Consider the following 13,572-nt stretch of genomic DNA (forward strand, 5'->3'; position numbering starts at 1 on the left):
TAAACTTTTACAAAGCACCTACATACCACTCTACGCCATGTCTGAAAATTTGAAGGTTCTACGATGTCTACTTTTTCTATAAAGCTTCGGACAAAACTCGGTCTGAAACAAACCATAGGAAACCATAGGAAACCAAAAAAGAACTAGACGGGGGTGCGGTTGTTGCTTATTTTGTCAGGGGGTATATTTTCAGGGCTTAGTGTTTATTTTTATTTTTATTTTGTTTTAATTTTTTTTTTAAATTGATTTTATTTGATTTATTTATTTATTTTCAATTTTTATTTTTTCATATTCATTTTTTAATTTTTATTTTTTATTTTTTATTTTATACTTTTTATTTTTTAATATTTTGTATTGTGTATTTGATATTATATATTTCATATTTTGTTTTTCATTTTCCTTAACTTGTTTCTGCAAGCAAAAACAGATATGGGCCGAAAACTTCCCCACTTTGATGCGAAAGTGGTTCAAATATGGCGTAGAATTTGGGGAATGATCGAAACATATATTTGATAAATAGAATTTGCGTACATAATGCATATGGCCATTTCATTAAATTTTGACCAGCTTACGTGTTTGAAAATCAAATATTATCATTCTCCTAAAGACTAAAAATGGTAACGCCTATGGTTTGCTATACTTTTGCAAACTTTCACTAGGTAATTTTTTACCATAGCTTGGTCCGAGCAATCACTGTTAAAACAGGCTTTAAATCTGTCGTTTCAAACAATATGAAAAACACTATTACGTGCCTAATACGCAAACTATTAAATCGAAAGTTTTGCTAGATAAGTTTAGGCCTGATGTTGGTATGCTGGTTGGAGCAAGATGCACAACAGGTGCTAACAGAGAGGCGTAGACTGCCTTAAGATTTCGCATTTAAACTTGCGGCGGTAAATACACCCTATTGACACTTAATTATTAGGCGAAGCTTATCGCGAAGTAATTGGTCGCCCCAAAAAAATGCTGACGCCGCATTTAAAGCAAGCATTATAAATGTGTCGCCGATATTCTGCCTTGAACATCCCTACTCGAAATGCTTCCCTCCGTTAATTGTACGGTGGGTGAAACTTTATTCACGGCCTTACCTCTTTGTGTATTACCGCGACAATACGATGAAATACGATTTGGAGAATATTGGAAACATCGTATTTGGAGAATATTTGCTATTTGCACCTGTTCTGTATGTTACTCCAATCCAACATATCTACACACAATTATAAGTTGTGTATAATAATATAATAACTTATGGCTTTGAAGCGAAGGGGGTTCAAATATGGCGTAGATTTTGGCAAATGATCGAAACATACATTTGATCAATAAAAATTTACGTAGATAATGCTTACGGCCATGTTATTACATTTTGGTCAGCTAGCATGTTTAAAAAGTCAATATTTTCATTCTCTCTAAATGATTTAACGTCTATGGTTTGCTATACTTTTTCCAACTTTTACTGTGTAAATTTTTACCATGCCTTGGTCTGAGCAATCACTGTTGAAACAGAGTTTAAATCTGTAGTTTTTAGCAATATGCAAACACGTTTATGTGCCTAATAAGCCACGTTTTATATTGAAAGTTTTGCCAATTTAAATCCAATAAACGCAAGATTTATTTATTTATGACGCCATGTTATGACGTAGCTTTGTAACGTCGTCGTTAAGAATGCGTTAAACTTAAGCTTTTTGTTGTTGCGGCCCTTGTATAATTATATTTGCTTAGACCTGGTGTTGATATGTTTGAATGGTGCAACAATTACAACATGTGCTAACAGAGATGTGTACACTGCCTGTAGGATTCGCATTTAAATTTGCGGTGGTAAAATATTTTGTGTTGTAAGAGCAATAGGTTTTTTTACTTAGAGAGGCCTCTTTATGAAAGGCAAGTCGCATGTGCATAGTTTTACTAGGCAAGCCACTTCCAACACAAATGTTGCACGCGCGGGACAATAGGGCGCAGCAGGGATGCCAGCAGCCGCCTCGTCGCGACGCGAGCTGGACAAAGCAAGCGAATATGAACGAATTCTGTATGAAAGTTTTTCTGCTGCTAGATGGCTGTCGTTAGCTACAAAGTGCTAAAACGCAATATTTCAGGTTTTTACCCCCCAAGCAAAGGCCCCTGGGAGTGCAGCCTCATAAACTTTTACAAAGCACCTACATACCACTCTACGCCATGTCTGAAAATTTGAAGGTTCTACGATGTCTACTTTTTCTATAAAGCTTCGGACAAAACTCGGTCTGAAACATACCATAGGAAACCAAAAAAGAATAGCGGCAAAAACAAGATATGTCCCGAAAATAAATTTTCGGCCCATATAATAATATAAAAGCACAACAAGGCGATAACGTAAACTTGTCTTAATAGTAACATGTTCCCAAGGGAGTTGTGTGTATTCTCGGCCACGATAAATCAACTTGAAAGACAGAACTATAGCTCTTCAGATTTTTACAATCACAGCAGAAATATACAATTGGTGAACATAGAGCGAATATTTGGGCTTTTACACAGCATTGTTAATTAGAAATGTTCGCCTACCAAGTACAAAATGTAATTTGAATACATATCACAGTCTGTTTAGGGCAGGGTTTAATGCTTGTAGCAAAAAATGGTAGAAATTTAAAGCACTGAAATTGTTTAAAAAGTAGGCCTATGTGTACATCTGCCATGTGTGTCAACTAAAAGTTGGCCAAATGTGGTTATCCAAACAGAATACTTTCGACGATAAAACTAACAGTTAGGTCATTTCATTAATGCTGTTTGGAAGATATGGCGAGCCTTTGCACACAGCGTTTTTCTCCTGCTCCCTGCAGAATATTTCTTCTAATAGAAAGAAAGAGTAAGTCTATGGCTTTCTTCATTATGATTAATATCCTACTAAGGGAATTTCATGGTATAACTTTCCGCAATAATCAAAACACTAGAGCGCCAAGTAAAATTACCATATGATTTTTAAGGATGTTATTGCCTTAATCAGTTTAGAGCGAAAGAGGCTTATTGCTCAACATCTGCAAGGAGGAGAGGTTTCTTCTCTTCACTTTGTATAATTTCCTGGTACTCTTCCCTTGCAGCATATTGCCTGGCTTGTTTTGTTTTTCGTCGTTTAAATTTGATCTCACCCACTCTGTGAAGCGCGTTGGACCAGCATTGAATTTAGAATGGAGACCAACTTTTAAATTCGTGAGTTTATTTCATCTTATTTTTTGCCTTACCGGTACTGTGGCATTAATATCGACCACATGTACGAAAAACAACCTTCCAATATATTTAATTCATACACTTTTTAACGTTTGTTGTTTGTTGCAAGTAGCAGCATTTTCACCAATTTTGCTCGTAGGAATCTTTCCCATTTCTTCTTTATCTAACACGCCCCTGCTCAATCTTTACATCCTGAAAGGTGAATTGCGTCACTATGCAGCATATTGCTGGCTGTGCAGACATTGCCAAGATTAGGCGCCCTAACTAACTTTGCAGACTCATATTTAATTCATACACTTTTTAACGTTTGTTTATTATCGTTTTTCAAAAAACTTGACTGGCTCTCTTTACAAACATTGCATGTCAGATAAAAATACATTTTAACCTATTTTATATTGGCAAATCACCATGAAAAATCATGGGATCTGTGTAAATGTGAATTTTCCATAATTTTGTAAAATGGGGACGAAATCCAAGTGAGAAGTTCGTGTTGGCAACTAAGTTTCCCATGTTGCCAAGAACCGTTTACGCCTTTACGGCATAACAAACATACTGCTATTTTTGCACACGGGGCGGAGAGGCTCGTCTTCTGAGATGCACTGAGAAAGTTAATGACTTCCAGTTAAAACCATACGGTAAGTGCCAGAAAAGAATACATTGAGAAGAATGCAGCAATTGGCATCTGCAAGATTAGCACCGACCTTTTTGCTTTGGTTTATGAGTAAGGTTTTGGTGTTGTGTGAATAAATTTAGGCTCGTTTGAGGATGTATCGTTGCACGATTAGGAAACGTTTATCTTATCAGACAGGAACAGATTCACAAACAGCTACTGACTTTGGTTTAACGGAAAGTTACTGAACTTTTTTCACAAGTTCGTCAGATGACGATATCAGTACTGACTGAAAACGTTTTAAAAAGTTTTTTTTGCAATAAAGCATACTCAAAGTGTATTTCCAATTTTTTACGTAATACAACACTCGTATTGCATGTTACACTACACGCGTAATATTTTAAATCACCTTGGCCACCTTGCAAAACAAAGAGCATACATTGGCAAGTAATATTGATAATTCCATCTTAATACATTTGCTAATTTTTTTTTAAATATAGGAAAATTAAAGGCTCCTGATCTTCCGCATTACAAGTTTAGGCAATATTACAGAGATGTTCTGCTGTTATTGCTCGGAATGCCCCAAAATATTGGCCCAAGTCAGCAATAAAGTTAGAGCGCTCAATCTTATGTCTGCATAGCCGGCAATATGCTGCAAAATGACGCAATTTAACTTCCAGGATGTAAAGATTGAGGAGGGGAGTGTTAAATAAAGAAGAAATAGGATTCCTCCGAGCAAAATTGGTGAAAATGATGCAGCACACAACCGCGAGAAGAAGGCAACATTAGGTTGTTGATTTTTAAGGTAGTGTTTTCCAAAAACTTACAAAATGTACATGCAAAATAGATGATCATGGTCTAACATGTCATACTTTAAAAAAAAAAGTAACAAAAATTATCACGAACTTTCATACTCAAACTTGCTAAGCACTTTGCCCAAATGGTTTTTCAATATTCTAAATCAGGATGTATCAAACATCAGGGGGTGGAGGAGAGAAATATGGGGCCACTATAATGCTTATAATATAAGCCAAATAAACTCAAAGTTGTGCTTTTTATTATGGTTAGAGGTCGTCCTGTGACGTTGTATAAGTATATTTCTCAAAGCTACGCGGAGGATCACAAGTGTTGAGAGCCTTTCATTAAGAAGCAATGCTGCCTCAAATAAAGTTCCTTCATACTCAATTTAATAGAGTCATAAGACCAATCATTGTTTTTTGTTTTATGTTATATCTAATGGTGGGAAATTTTGTATTTTACTAAATCGGCGGAATAAATATGGAGCCGTTGTCGTATTGAAAAGGCGTCGCTTTTCTATTTTGCTTCAAATACTTTTTTCTCTCTTTCGGTATGTATCATAACAACCTTCTGGGGAAGTCCTCTAGAATTACTTCCTAGAATGACAACTCAAGGGCGTAAGTATGACTATATCATGAAAGAGAAGAGGAAGTTCATTCCTCAACTCTGCACCAAGGAGGAATTTTCTTCTCTTCTTTGAACATAATTTCCTGCAAAACAAATCCTTGCAGATTATCTTTACAGCATATTGTCTTGGTGCTTTTGCTCGTGGTTGCAAGTAGCAGCATTTTCACCAATTTTGCTCGTAGGAATCTTTCCCATTTCTTCTTTATCTAACACGCCCCTGCTCAATCTTTACATCCTGAAAGGTGAATTGCGTCATTATGCAGCATATTGCTGGCTGTGCAGACATTGCCAAGATTAGGCGCTCTAACTAACTTGCAGACTCGGGCCAATTTTTGACGCCCTCCGAAATTTTACAAAAAAAATCAAATAATATTAAGTTTTTAACGGCAGTGTTACATACTTTTCAAAGCAAGGAAGCGGACAATTTCAAGCTGTTACTTTTATAAAAAAAAAAGCAATTTGTCGACTAATTTGGAAATTTAGTGTTGATTTATTAAAACATAGTTTGTTTAGGGCGGTTTTGTAAAAAAATTATTAACTAACTGAAGGGCAATTTCAAGTACTGGTTTTACTATTATCTTCAAAAGAAAATACTATGCACATCATACATTTTTATAATTTTGAAAGCTTTTTAAACCAACTATTGTCGAAACGCCCACTAATAAAATACATGAAAATCTGTAAGCTCTCCCCAAAACAACTAAAGTGGAAACGCGAAATATTAAAATATGTATGAAAGTTGGCCAAATGTGGTTCACCAAACAGAATGCTTTCGAAGACAAAACTAACAATTAGGTCATTTCATTAATGTCGTTCGGAAGATATGGTGAGCCTTTGCACACAGCGTTTTTCTCCTGCTCCCTACAAAATACTTCTCCTAATAGAAAGAAAGAATAAGCCTATGGCTTTCTTCATTATGATTAATATCCCACTAAAGGAATCCAATGCTATAACTTTCCGCAATAATCAAAACACTAGAGCGCCAAGTAAAATTACCATATGATTTTTAAGGATGTTATTGCCTTAATCAGTTTAGAGCGAAAGAGGTTTATTGCTCAAAATCTGCAAGGAGGAGAGGTTTCTTCTCTTCACTTTGTATAGTTTCCCGGTACTCTGCCCTTGCAGCATATTGCCTGGCTTGTTTTGTTTTTTGTCGTTTAAATTTGATCTCACCCACTCTGTGAAGCGCGTTGGACAAGCATTGAATAGAGACAAACTTTTTAATTTATGAGTTTATTTTATCTTATTTTTTGTCTTACCGGTACTGTGGCATTAATATCGACCACATGTACGAAAAACAACCTTCCAATATATTTAATTCATACACCTTTTAACGTTTGTTTATTTTCGTTTTTCAAAAAACTTGTCTCTCTTTACAAACATTGCATGTCAGATAAATTACATTTTAATCTATTTTATATTGGCAAATCACCATGAAAAATCATGGGTCTGTGTAAATGTGAATTTTCCATAATTATGTAAAATGGGGGCGAAATCCAAGTGACAAGTTCGTGTTGGCAACTAAGTTTCCCATATTGCCAAGAACGGTTTACGCCTTTACGGCATAACAAACATACTGCTATTTTTGCCCACGGGGCGGAGAGACTCGTCTTCTGAGATGCAATGAGAAAGTTAATGACTTCCAGTTAAAACCACACGGTAAGTGCAAGAAAAAAATACATTGAGAAAAATGCTGCAATTTGCATCTGCTAGATTAGCACCGACCTTTGCTTTGGTTTATGAGTAAGGTTTTGGTGTTGAGTAAATAAATTTAGGCTCGTTTGAGGATGTATCGTTACACGATTAGGAAACGTTTATCTTATCAGACAGGAACAGATTCACAAACAGCTACTGAGTTTGGTTTAGTGGAAAACTACTGAACTTTTTTCACAAGTTCGTCAGATGACGATATCAGTACTGAATGGAAACGTTTTAAAAAGTTTTTTTTGCAATAAAGCATACCCAAAGTGTATTTTCAATTTTTTACGTAGTACAACACTCGTATTGTATGTTACACTACACGAGTAATATTTTAAATCACCTTGGTCACCTTGCAAAACAAAGAGCATACATTGGCAAGTAATATTGCTAATTCCATTTGGCCACAGTCACGTGTATTGCTGTTTATATTTATTTTTTGCAAAGCCAGGATGGGCAGTTGAAATAACTAAGACTTCCCTTAACTACAATGAACGTGAGTGACACATTATCATGGATTTGATTACTTTTTGCACGTAATTAAACAAATTTGATGAGAGTTATCATTTACAATGCCACTATTCAGCTTAGGGGGACAAACCCATAGAAATAACATTTTGTGTAAACGGTGAAAAAGATGACATTAACAGAGTTGTTTATAATTTTAAACATGGTTCGAATGCAACCTTGATCGTACTTCAACCTAACAGTTGGCATATACTTATATAATTATATCTTAAATACATATAATCAGTGGTGGGATTCAAATATTTTGTCAGCCGGTTCTATCACAAAATTGATATTTTTCAGCCGGTTCTGTTACAAAAAAGCATCGTTTTTAGCCGGTTCTGTTACAAAAAGTCTATTTTTCAGTAGTCGTCTGAATACTTGTACTTATTACACAACAATTCGTTACGTTGAAACTTGACTACTGCATTTAAAAAAAAAACACTTAAAAATCGGTGTATCGGATAGATGCAAAAATCCATTGACAGTAACCAGTAATGCTAACAGACTTAGGCCATAAAACCGAAATAAGACCAACATCAACGTCGGAATAAAACCAAAATAAGAGTAATACCTAATAAAATCGGAATAAGTCTTAAATCGGTGGGAATAAGATCTAAATGGTCAGCATTAGGCCTAAACAACACTTTACCTAACTCCTAACCCTATTCCTAAGTACATCACTAACTCAAATAAAAATTTTCACTCTAACCTTTTTCTTACCCCACCGATTTCCCGCCAATAACCCTAAGGGCCTTAATAGAGCCAAAAATTCGGTGCCAAAACAGCGGCGCTCTAATGGCGCCGGTCAATCTCGGGAAGGGGTGGACAAATATTTTTACCGCGGGCCGCATGCGAAACAAAATGTTGTGCCGGACCAGGTCTAAAATAGGATCTCAAATTTACGTAATATGACGTCATACTTGACGCTATAAACCAAGCTAAATACCATGTTATTACGCTGGGATTTGTGCGCAAATGTACAACTGTAGACTATTTGAAGGTGACAAGACATCGCGCCAAGCGCAAAGAATCGCGACTGTATTTGGTTCAAAGTGTTTTAATTTGGATTTAGAGGGAGCGTCACACATTGATCACAGATAAAATATATGTAAATTCTTTGATATGTTGTCATTAACCAAGTGGCCAGGGGCGTTAACTCATGGAGCAGCCCAAGGTTAAAACGCGTTAAAATTTTCACAAATAAACGAAAAATGCCTTTTTCGCTTTTTGAGGCTTTACGTTGCCGATGTGTTTGCCATACTATTTGACATATTGCAAAAACGGTATAAATCGGGAAAAACAAAAAAATGGAATTAACTAAATTAGGTTGTCAAAATGTGATTCGGTAGGCTGTTTCAGAGGTTGGAAAACGGCCGTTGTACTAATGTCGTTTATATATTTTTAAGACGGAATATAATACGTTTGACAAACTTTCGTTTAACAGAGTCACAGTACAAAGGGCGACTTTTGTCTAAAATGACGCCCAAAAACGCGTGGAACTTAGCGAAAAACAAAAGAGATTCGCGCGAAACGCGAAAACAATTTCCATTTTAGTCTTTAAAACAGGCTAAAATGGAGTGTGGCGGGGTTATAGATCCGTCTAGGAAATAGTGTTTATTTATGTTACAACGAAACATGTGAGTCGCCCTGGTTTTCATTTTAAGAAAAATGAGCAGCGGGCCAAATTAAACGGCTTGGAGGACCGTATTTTGCCCAGGTCTGATCTAGGGCGTCAAAACTTCAACAGCAAAACGAACGATGCCAGACCAACGTTCCTTGATTGTCCCAACCCAGTACCTATACATTTTCAGGCGTTATTTTAGCTATTTAGGCCATATTCCGATGCTATTATGTTTAGGACGTATTCCGACAGATTTAGGTCTTATTTAGACAATTTTGATATTATTCTGTACTGAATATTAGCCTACTGCGTATTCGCCTTTATTATGTCGTTGGTCTAAATCAGGGGTGGGCAATTATTTTTTCACGCGGGCTGTATGAGAAACTTAAGATGTTTTGGCGGGCCAGGTCAAAATAGGATCTCAAATACATACAATATGACGTCATACTATGACGATCTAAATCAAATAAACTAACGAACTTGTTATTACAGTACGTTTGGAGTTGTGCGAAATGTGCATTTAAGCCAAAATTAAAGAAGGCGACAAAACGTCTAAAAAAAAAATGCGACTATATTTGTTTTAAAGTGCAAGTTTTAATTTAGATTTAGGGGGGACGTCACGAATTGAGCACAGTTAATAAATGAACTTTGCTTGATATGGCGTTTATCAAATTGTGAGGCGCGTTGACCAAAAGTTAAGATTAGACGTAAACATTTTGCTCAAAAAACTTATAATGTTTTTTTTTGCTTTTTGAGGCTTTAAGTTACCGATGTGTTATACTTGCGGTACAACAGCCATATTGCAAAGACGGTATAAATCGGGAGAAACTCACAATATGGCATTAACTAAATTAGGTTGACAAAATGTGAATCGGTATGTTTCGAGTAAAAAACGGTCGGAATTTCGTTCATATTTCAAAGACGGAATACTTTGGGCCAAAGCGGAAAAAATATATAAATATTAGGCCAGGTTTGTTAAACTTTCGTTTGAGAGACAGTGCAAAGAACGCGATTTGTATTTAAAGATGCCAAAAAATCCCGTGGATCATACGGGAAAAGCAAAGAGATTCGCGCGAAACGCGTAAACATTTTCCTTTTTAGTTTATAAAACAAGCTAAAAATAGAATTGCCGGGTTCATGACTAGATCCGTCCCTCGACAGAATGTTAACGATACAAACAAACATGTAGAAACTTGCAATTGTTTTCGTTTAGCCTATGTATTTTAAGAAAAAAAAAGCCACGGGCCGGATTAAATTGCTTGGCGGGCCGGATCGGCCCGCGGGCCGTGTTGCCCAGGTCTGGTCTAAATACTTGTTTTATACATTTTTCTGCTTAAAGTAGGCTACTATTGTTTTGCAGGTCTTATTATATGTTTCCATGCTAACCAGTTCGCTGATCTCATACAATTTCGTGAGACAGTTCTATGGAACCGGTGCGAACCGGCAGAATCCCACCGCTGCTTATAATATACATTTTTCAGTTTTTTTCTCATGCAAAAACACATCATTTTTTGGTGAATATATATTTTGTATTTCTATATGCTGTGATTTGTGCTACATCTGAAAAAAATACATCTCTTAGTAAGTTTTTTAATTTTATTTTGCGACGAATCAAGGCGAAATATTTGAAGATGGTGAATCCCCAATCGCTGATTTCTTTTTCGTCTAAAAAATAAAAGAAAACACAAATAGGTCGATGTTTTCAAAAGCAATTATTAGGCCTATCCTTAGTATACTAAATTGAATAATTTCAAAGGTGAATAAGTCGAAAAATGGTATATTTACCTGCATATACTACTCTTCAATCAAATTATCTAAAAACGTAAACAAGTATAAATTAGCCAACACTCATTTCATCAATCATATAAAACTAAATACTTTAGAATTATTGCTAGAGGTTTTACTATTTAGAAGAACAAATAAGATAATAACACAAAAATATCTACAATCATGTGGCACTCATGAACGAAAAACTGTATTACATTATTCAACAAGTTTCAAAAAATATCGTTTATACGAAAATCAAACTATCATAAGCATTGTTAGAACACTCAGATTTTGTTTATATTTTGGATTAAGCGGCGTTTATTGCATTTTTGAAAACTTACCCTCTTGAAGCTCTTCATGTAGGCCTACTTCATCATCATCTTTTACGGCATCACCATAATACCTGCGCCTCCCGAATATCCAACCACGCCGACGACGACGACGATAGTAGAAAGCGTCGCCGCTCTCAACTGCGAGGAGTAGGATCCCCAAGAGAAGTGCCAAGAGAAGGAATTTGTTCATCTGAAAATGTCACAATAATGATAAAAAAAACAGTTACGATGATTTGTTTAGCTCGTCGAACAGAGCTTCCACTTCCACGTTATTACATCACAGCTTTAACACTAGGTAGGCTACGCGTTAGTTTTGAGCAAAAGCAGGTAAAGGAGCGTGTCGTCTTCCATGCGCTTGTAAGCTTCAGTGAACAACTAAAGCGTTTATGAGAACTACAACTCATGCTACGCTCGCTTTGACATTGAAAGCTGGCAAAACCTGCATGCACTTGGAAGTGCTTTTAGTGAAGAGCGATATAGGGCTCAAAAGCCTTCCCAGCCATCGTACAACTAGCTTTGCAGTTCGAAGTGACTTCATTTTCGCATCGCATTCCAACAACGGTTAAGATTTCATCTTACCTTGATGTCTTTGCTTTGCAACAAATCAAGTGAAGAGATGTTCAACATAAGTCGCTATTTATGCGATATTTAGCATAAACTTCCCTTCAATGTCACTCACGTTCATTGGAGAGAGAGGAAGTCTTAGTCATCCCAATTGCCGATGACTCTGACTTTTCAAAAACATATGATCAGCGAAGAACGTGACTGTAACACGTACAGACTTGTCTGAAGCGACAGTTTGCCAAAAAATCAAATTCTTTTTACTGTCGAAATATAACAAAAATATAGCGCTTGAAAGTCTACCTTTTTAGGTTATGTTCTCCCAACGCAGATATTCTATTTCGCGTTATTACTCGCTTACCAACAAAAATAATATTACCTTTTTGACGGAAGTGGTAAATACTTTTCAGAGCAAGGAAGCGGGCGATTTCAAGCTGTAACTTTTATATAAAAAAAGCAATTTGTCTATTTGTCGACTATTTAGAAATTTAGTGTTGATTTATTAAAACTTAAGTTGTTTAAGGCGGTTTTGTAAAAAAATATTAATTAACTTAAGGGGCAATTTCAAGTACTGGTTTTATTATTATCTTCAAAAGAGAATTTATGTACATCATATATTTTAATAATTTTGAAAGCTTTTTAACCAACTATTGTCGAAACGCCCACTAATAAAATACATGAAAATCTGTGACAAAATGGATAACTAGACACGTTTGCGATTTATTATGATTAATATCCTACTCAGGTTATATTCTGGTTTGACTTCCTGTAATAATCAAAACACTAGAGCCATTAAAATTGCTATATGATATTTTTAAGGTTGTTATTGCCTTTATCATTCAAGAGCGAAAGAGGTTTGTTGTTCGATCTCTACAAGGCGGAAAAAATGTTTACTCTTCATTTTGTATAGTTTCCTGCAAATAAAATCCTACCACTGTACCCTTGCAGCATATTGCCTAGTTCATTTTGCTTTTTTAAGCGCATTCATTCCGTGCAGAATTGCTCAACCACCATTGGATTTACATTGAGACAAACTACCATAATATTTTTGTAATTTTCAGGTTTTAAATATATATTTCCACACCTTTATCACTTGCCACATGTACGATAACAGTCAATACTTTTTATATACACATTTTTTCGGATATAGGTATCAAGCGAGTAAAGTTGAGTAAATATAATTATAACTAGACGGGGGTGCGGTTGTTGCTTATTTTGTCAGGGGGTATATTTTCAGGGCTTAGTGTTTATTTTTATTTTTATTTTGTTTTAATTTTTTTTTTAAATTGATTTTATTTGATTTATTTATTTATTTTCAATTTTTATTTTTTCATATTCATTTTTTAATTTTTATTTTTTATTTTTTATTTTATACTTTTTATTTTTTAATATTTTGTATTGTGTATTTGATATTATATATTTCATATTTTGTTTTTCATTTTCCTTAACTTGTTTCTGCAAGCAAAAACAGATATGGGCCGAAAACTTCCCCACTTTGATGCGAAAGTGGTTCAAATATGGCGTAGAATTTGGGGAATGATCGAAACATATATTTGATAAATAGAATTTGCGTACATAATGCATATGGCCATTTCATTAAATTTTGACCAGCTTACGTGTTTGAAAATCAAATATTATCATTCTCCTAAAGACTAAAAATGGTAACGCCTATGGTTTGCTATACTTTTGCAAACTTTCACTAGGTAATTTTTTACCATAGCTTGGTCCGAGCAATCACTGTTAAAACAGGCTTTAAATCTGTCGTTTCAAACAATATGAAAAACACTATTACGTGCCTAATACGCAAACTATTAAATCGAAAGTTTTGCTAGATAAGTTTAGGCCTGATGTTGGTA

General features: G+C 35.3%; 1 protein-coding gene and 1 long non-coding RNA gene across 2 annotated transcripts in view; one reads left to right on the top strand and one right to left on the bottom strand.

Annotated features, from left to right (window-relative positions):
• LOC146157278 (protein FAM13A-like) overlaps positions 1-13,572 on the top strand; it is a 39,978-nt gene that overhangs the window by 11,400 nt on the left and 15,006 nt on the right. The gene's annotated exons all lie outside the window — the stretch shown is intronic.
• Positions 10,598-11,799, bottom strand: LOC146157279 (uncharacterized). Its single transcript, XR_014494790.1, has 4 exons — positions 11,735-11,799; positions 11,165-11,345; positions 10,842-10,870; positions 10,598-10,721 (listed from the first exon to the last, which is right to left on the bottom strand). It is a non-coding gene; the product is annotated as an uncharacterized LOC146157279 (long non-coding RNA).

This window comes from Ascidiella aspersa, chromosome 4 (genome assembly GCF_963924565.1).
Source record: "Ascidiella aspersa chromosome 4, kaAscAspe10.2, whole genome shotgun sequence".
Classification (NCBI taxonomy): Eukaryota; Metazoa; Chordata; class Ascidiacea; order Phlebobranchia; family Ascidiidae; genus Ascidiella; species Ascidiella aspersa.